Below are 13,750 nucleotides of genomic sequence, written 5' to 3'. Positions count from 1 at the left end.
CACCCTTTATGCAGTGTCTATTCTAGAACTGAAAATCTAGGGGGATTTGTTCCCTCTCTCAAATAAGGAGGGGGCGGGGGGGGGGGGGATTTGGAAAAAGTAGAAGGGAATACCAGTAAATTTGTGTTTCAAAATAATGTACCTGTGACCTCATATGATTAAAGAATAACAAACAATATGTTGTTTTTTTTCAGTGTGACTTCTCTCTCTGTAATGATTGATATGATTATGAAACATTTAATCAAAACACTAAACATGATTCTTTGAAATTCACATTCTGAAAACTGTATTTAATGCTTACAAATAATTTGAAATTGGTCCACATCCTGTCCACTCAAAGTCCAGTTTAGAACTTTTGATTCAGATTGTTACCTATTGAAAGAAAATCTTTGAAAGATCCTTCTTTGCTTTTTGTTTTGAAAACTTCATTGTGAGAGAGCCATTGCTTTTGTTCTGAAAAACACTTTGTTTGGTGTTTCTAGAGTTGAAGGGACCATGGTCAGTCTCTGAGTTTTGCTTGGCTTTCAATTCAAAAGTCTCTTTAACAGACATATCAGTGTGGGAAGACATGGCTGTTGTATTCTCAATTTTGTGCGAAAGGGTCAGTTATTTTCATTCTTTGCACAACATTATTCGTGGCTAAACTAAAATATCAAACGTAACTGTGTCATGAAATGCTACACAATATGCAATATCTTTAGACTTTATAGTCTAATGTTGTCAATTAGTTTATTAATCAAATCATGATTTTTTTTCAAAAGTTTGATCTGTTTCATAATGAAGCAAATAGAATTTCGGTGCCCCAGTGCCGGTAGTTGTTGTAATCAAGGGAGGCTACTTTGTTATGTTTTCGTGTTATTGCACAGTCCGTGTCAATATAAAGCTTTTTATGTATGGTTTTTGAAAGGTGGTTACAGATAAAACTATTATGCATGACAGTTCACGCTGTTGTTTCTTTGAGGTGTAATTCAATCATTATTAGCGAATTGCGCTATCACACGTCCGAGAATAGACACTGCGTATGTATTTTCAGGGGCCCAGAATTAGAAGTATAGGATTTTGTTATTAGGAACTACTCTAACCAGGATAAAAATGTGACATAGTTGTTATGGTAATATCACCTTTAATTCATCCACTCATCCCTGTAAATAGAATTACAGATTATAGTGATTATTTTAATTTCAATTTTATCCCCCAGGCATGTAATGCGGGGGGGAAATAGTCGATGCCTCGCCTGTCCGTCCGTCCGTCTGGCCGTAATCATTTTGTTTCCGGACCATAACTCAGAAACCATTCAGTATTTTTAAACCATACTTTATAGATATAGTAATCTCAGCCTATGGTTGTGCCTTTTGCTATTTACAGATATTTGGCAGTTATATTTTGGAACATTTTGATGTTACTCTTATGGTGGGGTGGGCTTCGTTTCTGGAGCAGAACTAAAAAACATTCAATATTTTTCAGCAAAACTTGGTAGATATATCAATCAGAACCTAAAGTGGTGCCTTTTGGTATTTACAGGTTTTTGTGATTTATTATTTTCTTGGTTTCCATGGAAACGTTTTGGACATAGACTCAAAAGTGAGAGGTGTGTTTCGTTTCCAGAGCACAACTCAAAAACCGTTCAATATTTTTTTGCAAAACTTGGTAGATATATCAGAATCTGAAGTGTTGCCTTTTGTTATGTACAGGATCTTGTGATGTATTATTTTCTCGGTTTCCATGGAAACGTTTTGGACTTAGTCTCAGAAGTGAGAAGTGTGTTTCATTTGTGGAAGCAGACCTCAAAAACTTTTTAATATCTGTCAGTGTTACTTGGTAGATATGTGTGACAGACCCCAAAGTGGTGCCTTTTGCTATTTACAGGTTTTTATGATGTATTATTTTCTCTTTTCCACGAACACTTTGCTGACTTCATTTCCGGAGCACCGCTCGAAAACCATTTCACATCTTTCTAAAGATCTTGGTAGATATGCGAGACAGATCTTGAAATAGTTACTTTTTCTGATTACAGATATATGGCATTTATTTTTTTTATGAATTCCATGGAAAGAATTCTGGCTTGGTCTAAAATCACAATAAGTAACTGTCAGATGATTTGTCCTGTCTCAATATTTGGGGGCCGGGGGGATATGTCATCTTCTGATGACTCTTGTTATTGCTTGTAGGTATATGTCTAAATGTCAAAAGAAATAATGGATTATAAATATTTTGGGGATATTGATTAAGCTTTGTTCTTGGTCTCCACAGCATGAAAATCTCTGCAATACTTGTGTACATTAACTTGAGGTTGTTTTAATTTATAAGGGAAAACAATTGAGAGTTGCTTTTGGTGCTTTATGGGGCTCATCTGTGCTAGAATTGTCGTGCAGCGTTATGTTCCCAAAGACATGTCTGGAACCTATGACTATAATCTTGGAATCCATTTCTTCAACTCCATACCCATGCTGATTTTTTTTCCCCAGAATGATGTATATCGAAGACTTGTACCACTTCTTATTTTTTCTGAAATTTTTCAAAATGTGTGAAGCCCATTTCTGGTGGCCACTGTTGTGATATTGCTGGAATATTGCTAAAAAAGGAGTAATACTGAACTCACTCATTCAATTACAACCACCTCCGTAGTTTAGTTGATAGAGCTTTTGGAGAGAGAGAGCTCCTGGTTTTATAACTTGGCACATCATACTAGAAGATGCTTCACAGATTGGTACAGGTCAAGGACTTAGGCAGGTTCTGATAAATCTCTGCATGCAGTTGTCACTCATCCACTGCATTAGCTGTTTGTAAGGATAGTAGGTCTACTAAAGTTTGGGCGTAATCTGCCATCTCTTGCTTTCATGGTGTTGGTAAGATAATGTTATAACACCTATCATGATTGTTTTGTATGTTGTTATTGCAAAAGGAATGTGTACAGTATTCCACCTTTCTCTCTCCTTTTGCTCATTGCATGTGAGCTTTTACTACTTTTCCTTCTATAGATTTCTTTTGTTTAGTTTTCTGTAGTTTCCATTTTGAAAATAGGCTTTTAACTCACTTGCATCTAATTAGCATTTTTTTCTGAATGTTTAAATTAACCAGTTGCTGTAGGGTCTTTGCTTTACTTACAGATATCCAGGTTTGATTCCCCAAATCGGTACAACGAGTATAGTTCATTTCTGGTATCACCTGTAGTAATATTGCTAAACATAGCATATTGCTCTTTTCAATAGGGTTTGAAATACTCCTTGATGTTCGTGCATTTAACAGAAAAAGAATTGAAATGATGTGAGATATTGTGACTGTGCCCAATTCTCACTATGGTTTATATTATGGATAATGTGATTAATTTAACCCAACTCAAATGTTTCTTTTTCCTCATGAGCCCCAATGATCTCATCCCTTAATTGCAGGCCTCTCAGTTAACCATTGACAGTGACATATGATTTGTCCCCATACCATGACGCCTTCGGCACCAAACTGTCAATGCTGAACAACACACGTCAGCAAACCATTCACCACGCCATCTGTACACACTTACCTTGCCATCTGAGCTGTCTTGTTGTCAGTGAACAAAACACCATCCCATATGTACATGCTGTCTGCACCAGGCAAGATGTGCCTGTCATTTGACATTGGAGCAAAATTGAATGTATTGCAGGCCATCAAGGCCAGATATTGTGCTCCTCAGTCGGTACCATAGAGTCCAGGAACTTATTGGTCATGAATGGTATGAGCAGTCAAACTGGCAGTCTGGAATCGATTCCTTAGATGGGTGAGCTAATTGTAGTTGACTTACTGACATGACATCAGACGTGGATGGTTGGTTCGAGGCAAGTTTCTTACGTTCCCATGATGTTGAAAATATCTCTCCGTAGGGATGAGGTTTTGATGGACACAAAAATGTCGGACAACTTCATTTTTGGCCATTCCGGTCTCCATCATACCTATAACATGGAGACACTGATTTTCTGTAAACTATGGCATGTGCGAGCAGATTAGGTTGTGTTCTGCACAATATTCAGATGCTAGAGAATAGTCAACTGTTCTTCAGTTTACAGTGTCATGTTTGTACTTCAAGTATCCAAAAACACCTCCTAAGTTCATTTATGTACAAAGTGCATGTGCCACGTGCGATGCATGACTTTAAATTTCATGCAAAGTGTTTTGTCAACTAAAACTGTGTTCCATGGGAGATATCGCTTGTGTGAGATCAGATGATATCTCCTAGGAGATATCACTTTGACTGTAAATTTTGCACAATGCCCTGACGATGCTATGACGTTATGAACTTGATGATGTCACAATGCTATGACATTGTTGCACTACATATCTAATGCCAGTGCTGTCCTCAGAGATGCACATTTTTCATTGAAAACTAATGACGAATGATTTTGGATTCTAAATAGAATCTAATAGTCATGGCTACTGATATCAACTATATCAACACTTGTTGATAAAGGCAAATAAATCCTTAGCAAGCCTCCGATATTTGTTACTTGTGTTGATATATTTGATATCAGTATTTTGGGTTATTTTTATCCCCTGCAACACGTTTTGTGTTGGTATTAAAATGCGCTCCATGTGTGCGTCTGTGTATATTTCTTTTTTTCTGGAGCAGAACTTTAAGACTGTACAATATTTCTTCACCAGACTTGGCGCATAGATAGATCTGGTGGTGTACTGTTGCCTTTTGGTAGTTTAGGTACTCTGAATAAAATATTTTTGGTAACAAGTTTGATTTAAAACTAGTGGTAGTGCTCTTTTCTGGAGTAGAACTCTAAAATTATTCCCTATTTCTTCACCAAACTTGGTACATAGCTTGGTCTGCTGGTGTGCTGGTGCCTTTTGGTACTTTTTGTATTCTGATTAAAATTGTTTTGTGGCAACAAGTTTGACTTAGACAGAAATTGGTGGTTGTGCTCCTTTCAGGGGCAGAACTGTTAAAACCTTTCACTACTGTTCTTCCACTTTCCTACCTACTCATCATAACTTGTGGCATGATCATAACTTGTAGACAAATTCATGAAGAATGTTTTGCATTTGCGGGAGAATATTGATGACTTTGTCTTCTTGTTGTAACCTGAATAAATGTCATATATATATTGTAGCTGGATCATCACTTGTTAACAAACACAGTGGAAATAGCGAGACCCACAACACTTGTGGGTCAAATTGTTCCAATCTTCTTCACAATCTTGTGTTATGTATTTCATGGCAAATTTGACGTGTTCACTGACAAAAGTTTTGTCTTGTTCTTTCACATAAAGCGATGTTTTGTGTAACCTTTAGATACGCCAATCCTGTCTACAGACTGCTTTTTAGGTCATCAAAATTTGGAAATTCTGTGGTCAGGAAAAGTACAAGGGTGCAGGACAAATGACATGAAACTGATGGCATTTACGAAATCCAGCTTTCAAGTTTACAGGTTTACATAATGTCAACTGGTTTGTGTACCAATAAATTGAAATGACATAATTGTGTGATGTTTTACATTAATTTGATCATTTAAAGATACGGGCATGCTTATTTTCTCAAAGGCACCCTTAAACTATCTGACTGGTGCCCAGTGGCATGCTCTGAAATAATTGCACTTCAATGCTTGTTCTCTCACTCACTAAAAACAACCAAATCAAACAACTCATCTACCCAAATAGAAAGGACTTATTGTTCATTGGTCACAGCCAAGGAAAGTATTGCAAGTGACACCATCCTCTGTACAGGATATGATAGATGAAAATATTCATATTAATATTATCAGCCATAAGTATGTGTCTCATTAGATATAACGTTCTGCCCACACTCTTCTGGTCATATATCAGTGAGATTTCCAGTCAGCACTCTTTGACAAGGCAAATATGTTGACTGGATATGATTAGTGATGCTGGTTCTATGACTTCATGCATATGTTTGTAGAGCGTGCTGCACTTTCCCCAGACTGGACTCATGCAGGTTCATATCAGATCATGCATTCAGACTTCAATGAGATGATGCAAAAAGCATAACAGATAATGCTTGTTTCAATATGATGTCAGTCTAAGCAAACTGAAGCTGACTTACCTTCATTTTGCATTTTCCACAATGTACAGGTTGTTCAGCCTGACCTGATCAGGTGAATACTAATGCATTGTGTGACACTGTCACAACTGGTTGGGTCTATTATTGTGAAGGGATGCACCTTTGTCAGCTGATTGTCAGCATGTCTGAACAGCTGAGACAATGTCACCGTTTGACATCTGAGTTTTGAGAAATCGCCATCAGTGTCTTAACTTTCTTTAAACAATCAGCTACAGAATGTTTAATGTTTCCTGTTAAGGCTGTGACCAGCAGCAGTGAATTGGATTCTGAAAGTATCTGACTTTACGTGTTAAAGTTAGTAAACCAAACTAGATAGCATAAAAACAATTCAATTAAAATGTGAAATGATGGGTGTTTTTTACAGAGGAGATGTTTTCCGGGACAAGCTGTGTAACGAATTCATGCCTGCATGTTTCGCATGAATGAAACAATAACAACTTTCTCTGCGCCTCCTCTCTTTACTGAAGTTGACTCGATTGGCTGTTTGTGCCATTTGACCTCACGGGTCATGCATATGTAGAGTAGCTCAGGTCAAGCTGAACAAGCTGTATGTGTTAGTAACTCAGAAAGGTGTAAGAAAGCAATTCTAGGTGTCCGTACAGTCACATCATTCTATTACAGTTAAACAGTGCCTGTGGTTAGGGATGTTTCCTACAAAAATAACCTTAAACCAAACCCTGTTTTCTTTCATGCATTCACCTCACCATTGTACATTAAATGAATACACAGTGCCATTTACTGATTTAGAAAGCTGTTTTGTATCAGTTTTGTGAAAATATAGCCCCAATAAAGTATTTTTGTAACTTATGTTGTGACAGAGTTCGCTGAGTTTGACTTCAACACTTGGAGTCCTGAGCCTTGTTCTTCAAAGTGATTGTAGTGATACAACTATCGTAAGTCTGTGTTAAAGTAGTGCTACGGCCATGGTAAGTCTATGTTAAAGTAGTGCTACGGCCATGGTAAGTCTATGTTAAAGTAGTGCTACGGCTGTCGTAAGTCTATGTTAAAGTAGTGCTACGACCACCGTAAGTCTATGTTAAAGTAGTGCTACGGCTATCGTAAGTCTATGTTAAAGCAGTGCTACGACTATCGTAAGTCTGTGTTAAAGTAGTGCTAGGACTATCGTAAGTCTATGTTAAAGTAGTGCTACGACTATTGTAAGTCTGTGTTAAAGTATGGGAATTATGATCATCATAGCACCACAGTTGTTCTGAGGAATGGGACCCTGGGGACTCAGGGCATATTGATCATGGATTCTGTCGGGGGTAACCTACTTGAATGATTTTGGTGTATTTTGTACACATTATGCTGATAAATATGATTGTATGCCAATGTAGCACATTATACAATAACTAAAACAAGATTTAATCCATTCAGCACTAGAAGCCAGAAGCCTGAGCAAGACGTCACAAGTCATCAGACACCGGAGGCCAGTAAACCAGCCAGGCAGTAGTTGCATAATGATATATATTTTTAGGAACCTAACTGACAAATGATTCATTGATTAAATCTCTCACTTTTCACAATCTCTGAAAACTTTTATTACATTTCAAATGTCCATATGTTGTAGACAGATTTAGAATTATCAACTATTTTTGGAATATTATTTAAAAAAAGACCCAATTAAACAATACTCAGGCTCATGCTTTGGCAATGGGTTCACATGAAAGATGTCAAGGAGCAAAGAAACAATTTTTCAAGGAAACAATGAAACAAGTGAATAAAATCAAGAACACAACTCCTGAAAGTTGTCGAACGGACATATTAAGTTACTATTGTCATCTTGTTTGTGCGATATGTAATATAAGTTGAATGACATCCTTGCTTTCGTCGCGTTAAAGTTCATGCTTGGACACTATGTTTAATGCTTACATAAAAATGCATCCAGTATGCAGAAATCATTTGTCGTGTAAAACCCTGAATATGATTACCTTGTAGATGAAACCTACATTTAATAACAACACAGGCTTGGCCGGTTCCTGGTTCACAAGAAAACAGATTAATATTGAAAGGGCATAAAACAACATGCACACACTTGACTTGAGCTGCATCCAGCATCCAGCAGTGTTTGTGTAGAATGAAGTACTGTTCATATTTACTTGATCCTTTTCGCTCGCTCGCTCACTCACTCACTCACTCACTCACTCACTCACTCACTCACTCAGGGAGAGAACCCTTAGCTGCACCAGGGATATTTTATTGTGCTTTTCAGATTAGGCAATTATCAAAGATGACAAAACACATTTATCAGAACATTTGCATGGGAAAAAGTCAGACTCAATTAAAAGTGCTGAGATTGAAATAAAGGAAAAAGCAGCGATATTGAAAAATCAATATCAGTCAGCCATTAGTAGGCAGATACTTTCGATCAGACCCTGGGACTAGTGGAGCAAGATATTGGACTACCACAGTAAGGGAGACAGAGTGTTATTTTTACATCTTAACTGGACTACGTTGAAAATGCCTATCACTAATGACAGGACTAATTTGAGGCAGCATTGCTGCTGATATTGTGCCTGTTGAGCTGATTTGTATTGACATCGAAATGATGAAGCTGCAATCAATGGCGTTTCTCGGGGGATCAACCATTTGACTCAGTGTGGAGGATGAAATGTCCCCGAACTCCCAGCTTCGGAAGCACAGGAAATGACCAGGCATAGAAGTAGAACTACGAGATGGCGCTGATGAAAATCCTCGAGCGATAAATTTACCGTATGATTAATATTTTGCTTTAGGATGAGTAAATTGCCCACATCCTTCTGGAATGGGCTTTATCCAATCAGAACTCTATGAGTAATGTTTGTTTGTTACCCTAGTATGAACTTTCCAGTGTTAATGTCATTGACAAATGTGACTTTAATGTCTTTTGATTTTAAGATCCACTGTCCATCATCACTGTGATCCAGGGGATACAAGTCAGAGTTGATGAAATAGTTTAGTTGAAGTTTGTAACAATTTATTGTTACCAACCAGTGAAGTAACTAGGAAGTGTGCTATGTAAATAGTTGCACTGAGGTAGCCATGTGGTTAAAGTCTTTGTCCGTTAAGTGAAAGACCTGGGTTTGATTCCCCACATCCGTAGTGTGAATCACACTTCTAGTGTCCCATTGTTAATTCACTTATAATTTTGCCAAAATGTGTTCTATATAAACTAACAACTGAGGAACTAGACAGAACATTCATCTTTGACTTTCAGTGAAGTCTACCTGCCTCAATTGTGCAGCTGCATAAACAATAAATCAGTTTATGTAAAATGTGCTGAAATCTTATCTTGCTATCCATGGAGTTCATCTGTGCCAATTTTATCATTTTGAATTTTGTGTTCACATTTGTTTTGAGATTGGGTGGAAAAACATTTTATTTGGTTTTGACTTGTTGCAATTACTGGCAAAGATGATACAGTCAGGCTTCTATTCAAACTTGTCACAGGCAATTATTCATAAATGGACTGGCGGAAGGGCTAACTCAGTTTTCTACAGCTGACATTGATATGTCAGTTGTGTGCCATGTCAACTCCAATAGTCCACTGAGTGAGTGAGTGAGTTTAGTTTGACGTAGCACTCAGCAATATTCCAGCTATATGGCTTTGGTCTGTAAATAATCAAGTCTGGACCAGACAATCCAGTGATCAGTAACATGAGCATCGATCTGTGCAGTTGGGAACCGATGACATCTGTCAACCAAGTCAGTGAGGCTGACCACCCGATCCTATTAGTCGCCTCTTACGACAAGCATAGTCGCCTTTTATGGTAACCATGGGTTGGCCTATTCTGTTCCAGACCTTCACAGGTCATTGCCCGGGACAAGTCAGTTTTCATTTCAGGCAATCAAATAATGGTGTCATGGTATCTTACTAGTCTGTGTCTTTGCCATTTATCACTTTTTTGCTAATTAGACCAGTAAACATTAACATTAAATACCATGATGATTTATTCTTTCATAATTACATCATCATGATTAATTATGTCGTAAAATCAAGACAAGTAGAAAATTAGTCAGGACAAGTTCCTTTCTTATAGTTACTTGATATGTGGAAAAGTTGGAACCCCTGGTCAATAAGAGAGGCAAACCAGTGGTTCAGAGTATGAAATCTTTGCTTGATCTTTCACATAAATGTTGTTTTCTGACCGGCTGAGTGTCCTTATAGCATTTTCTATCTACCCAACTGGTAGTGCTGAACTCATTTGGTACTTCGTGGCAGTAATTCTTTATCTCGAATAGCATTGAATCATGTCATGTATGGAAATTACAGATGTTTTGCGAATGCAAATCAATGGAAGAGAGATGACTCTAAGTCTGTTGTGCAAAATCTAGCGATGACTCCTTAAAGTTTTGTACCAATACCTCAAACAATTCAGTATTAACAATGAGGTGTTCAGTAAGATGAATATGTTGTTCACTAATCCCTCAGGGAACATGGGTAGATGAACCCTTTGATGTCTGTTTATGTTCCCCTCGTGACCAGTGAACAACTTGGGGCTGTAGTTATTTGAGAAGAAACAAGGGACGCAAAGAGAATGTTTTCAGTTGGAGGTTTTCAGTTGGAGGCTAATTTCCGTAACAAGAACCTAAAATGAAGGTAAAAGAGACGTATCGAAAGGAAACATACTGTAAATCATTAAATTTTTGCGAGCATGATATTTTGCAAAATTGCGAATGACTTGAGCTTGCAAAAATATCCTGATGCAATTTGCTGGTAGAATGCAATGAATAATCAGCAAACAACCTGTCCTCTCTTCGCTTTATTATTCACCAGTTCATATAATTAACAATAGATCTGGACAATACATAATTTAAGCAATGACAACAGCGCGAAGAATGACTAATTACTAGCGTGACTCGTACTCATGTGTCACATGTCAAACAATGGATACCTGAACAAAAGTCACTCAATCAGTATGTCCGATAGTCCAGACAGGTGCCAACCACGCAACACACATTTCTTAGAGACTGTTTGAAAGGCCGAAAACCATCCAGCGGGCGTGGATAGGTTTTATGACACTTATCTGGAGATCAACAGCTTCACCAACACTGACTAAACTGGTCCTTCATCAGTGCCAATTTATTAGAGTCATTACATTTAATTTAATCCCTATGAACTGTTTTAAGCTTATCTAGCCTATGCAGCAAGTGTTGTTTTTAGGAAAACATCACTGATTGCATACATGCGGAAGTACTCCACTGAATGGTGTTCAAGATTAGCAGCAAACTTTAATATGTGATTGGATTTACTTCAGGTAAAAGTTTCAGATGCAAGTAAGCTTTGAAACTGTCAAACTAAACTATGTTTTGAGAATTAGGCAAGTTGCAAAAATATTGTGATGTAAAAACGTCTGTTGGTCGTCACTCGCAAAGATATAATGACACAAAAACATCGTGATTTACAGTATTCAATTCCTTGGTAGAAAATGGTAGTGAAGTGAGATAGGAGACTCTGTAGAGAACTGGGTGTGATCTTAGAGCTAACGCGACTGTAACTCACATACGTTAACATGGACTTTAGGTGGTCTTTGTGCTAACAATGTTTTGCACAAAAGCCCTCTGGTGTGTAATAAGTGTGTCGTTGAAACGAGTCTCAGATAGGCTGCACGCTTGTGCTTGATGTGTACAGTATATAGCCAAACTAAGAGTTGCTTGGTACAAATGCATCTGAAAAATGTTTAAGTACTTTAAGTAAACCAACACTATGCATTAGGTGTGTACTCAGATCTACTGATAATGCTGATCGAATGCAGGCTTTGTTTACATAAACTCGCCTGCAGGGAATAAGCCCAAAAAGCTCTATGTCTGACTTATGATGTAGATCTGTATTGCTGTTTTGAGCTTAATTGCATGTGACATATTATTTTTATATCATGTGCATTAAAGTCAACTAGAACGGTTCCAAACAGAATTAGGTTTTCAGCAGTTTCAAATGTAACCAAAGAGACTTAAGTTTAAAAGTTAGAGATAACATGCAAGTAAATACTTAGAAATAAATACTCAAAGAATTATTCAGAGCGCCAGTGAAGTACAAATAGATATATAAATGATATTGCGTAAGCTGATGTGGTATACACAGATTGTTAACATGTTCCATCTACCCAGGAAAAATTGGAACACCTCACTGTCACCTTGTGATTCAATGGTGATCTGTCAAATTGGATCTTCCCACTTGTTTGGCACCTATTGTTTAAGGGTTCTAGATCAGTAGATCGCGATAACCACTGAGAACAAAAGGTGAATTTCTTATTTTGCTCCCCTGTCGGTCTGTAACATTTGGGACCCGTGAAGGTCCCGGGGTAGAATAGGCCTTCAGCAACCCATGCTTGCCATAAAAGGCGACTCAGCTTGTCGTAAGAGGCGACTAACGGGATCGGGTGGTCAGGCTCGCTGACTTGGTTGACGCGTGTCATCGGTTCCCAATTGCGCAGATCGAAGCTCATGTTGTTGATCACTGGATTGTCTGGTCCAGACTCGATTATTTACAGACCGCCGCCATATAGCTGTAATATTGCTGAGTGCGGCGTAAAACTAAACTCACTCACTGTAACATTGGTCAACCAAGTCAGTCAGAGGATATTTGGTTACCCAATATTTAATGATGACTTTAAGCACAAAATGAAAAAAAAATATCTCATTTTTCATACTTTTTTATTTATAGTCATTATAGTTATTTCATTTTTCATATTGCGTATATTGCATAGCACTTACACAATTCTTTTACACATTTCATAAGCTTTTTTACACGCAAACATTTACTGCACATATGTTCACTCATTTTTCATATTGCATAGCACTTATAAATACACAGTTACATGCAGTTATTGCATATGTTGCACACAGAAAATTTGTATGTTAATTCTATATCACTGGTACCCAGTGAAACGAACATGCCCCTTTTATACGTATCCTGATTATACTCACCAATGTAATTTATTCTATTCCGTTTTATTACTTTAGTGTAAATTAAACACAATTAGTATGTTCACTAGGTGTCAAAATCATGACTTGTGAACCATATTCACCTCATCATACTAGTAGGATAAACACTGCAGCCATTTTGTTTGCCAGATATGGTGAGCGGTGTTCACTAATCCCCTAGGTGGATGGACGAAGGGTACCTTTTTTCACAGGGATCAACAAACTTTGCACAACCATTCACCCATAACTCTTAATCCCCTGTCTGCTGGACAAGTGGTTGAATAACCCCTATCAAACCAGCTTCCTGACATACAGATGGGGGAAAAAATATGTCAGTATTTGCAGCCTGTAGACATGACCTTTGAGTGAATTAAATTTACATTGAGACTCCCAGGAGACAAACAAAACGTAGGCTGTAGAACTCGATAATAGCAAACAGAATCGTCAATTGCATTTTACATAATCTAGAAGGTAATATGCTCAAACTTAAGAATGTCCATGGTTGATGTAGGTTGATATTCTGTTCTTGGGTGTTAAATATGACATATTCCAGTAGGCAATATGCTCAAATTTCCAGCTGTTGTAATTTGATGTTCTGTTCTCGTGTGTTCGTGTGTTCATTCCGTGAGCAACCGGTGCTTGTCGTAAGCTGTGACTAACAGGATCAGGTGGTCAGGATCACTGGATCGTCTGGTCCAGCCTCGATTATTTACAGACTGCTGCTATATAGGTGGAATATTGCTGAGTACGATGTAAAACTAAACTCACTCACTTACCCACTCACTCAGAATTT

General features: G+C 37.7%; 1 protein-coding gene across 1 annotated transcript in view; it reads left to right on the top strand.

Annotated features, from left to right (window-relative positions):
• Nucleotides 1-13,750, top strand: part of LOC137297353 (G protein-coupled receptor kinase 3-like) — a 109,773-nt gene that overhangs the window by 10,872 nt on the left and 85,151 nt on the right. The window lies entirely within an intron of this gene.

The sequence above is a fragment of the Haliotis asinina genome, chromosome 1 (genome assembly GCF_037392515.1).
Source record: "Haliotis asinina isolate JCU_RB_2024 chromosome 1, JCU_Hal_asi_v2, whole genome shotgun sequence".
NCBI lineage: Eukaryota > Metazoa > Mollusca > Gastropoda > Lepetellida > Haliotidae > Haliotis > Haliotis asinina.
Note: the sequence above shows the minus strand (reverse complement) of the source record. Positions and strands in the feature narration are given on the sequence as shown.